This window comes from Mytilus edulis, chromosome 11 (assembly GCF_963676685.1).
Source record: "Mytilus edulis chromosome 11, xbMytEdul2.2, whole genome shotgun sequence".
Lineage (NCBI taxonomy): Eukaryota > Metazoa > Mollusca > Bivalvia > Mytilida > Mytilidae > Mytilus > Mytilus edulis.
In genome coordinates this window covers 19525564-19526156 of record NC_092354.1, presented here as the reverse complement: position 1 = coordinate 19526156, position 593 = coordinate 19525564, and positions in this window count along the sequence as shown.

Sequence of the window (593 nt, the reverse complement as noted above, 5' to 3'; positions counted from 1 at the left end):
ATGTAGACTTGGAATTATTTATTACCACATGATATTGATAATGAGATTTTCAGATGAGAATTTTCAATAAACTAATCATGAGGAAAGAATTTAGTCAAAGGCTTTGCCTATATCGAGTTCAGAATATTAAAAAAAATTGATATCTTGATATCTTGAAATCAAATTATGAGGGTCTTGAAATTGAGTTTTGGGGGTTCTGAAATAAAACTAAATACATTGAAATTGAGTAACGGATGTTCAAAAGTATTTGAGAATGTCTGGCATTTGTTTTATACAGATTCTAAATTTTCAGTAAAGCTGTTTTGATATATTTAGGTTAAAATTATTTTGGTGAGCCCATGGGGATTCTTATTGAACAATGAATATTGTTTTTGTAACAGAAAACACTCTAAATGTAGTTAGGTTTTAAGAAATAACAATTAAAACATAATTGCTGGGAACCATTGCAGTTATGTCTATCTTAATGGATTACCACGATATAATTCCCCTTCAAACAAAAGCATATTTTCATAATTTATGAAATGAAATTTTTATCAATCAAAAGTGAAAGGTCTAAAAAAAAACAATTATCAAAACACACAGTATTCAAATTA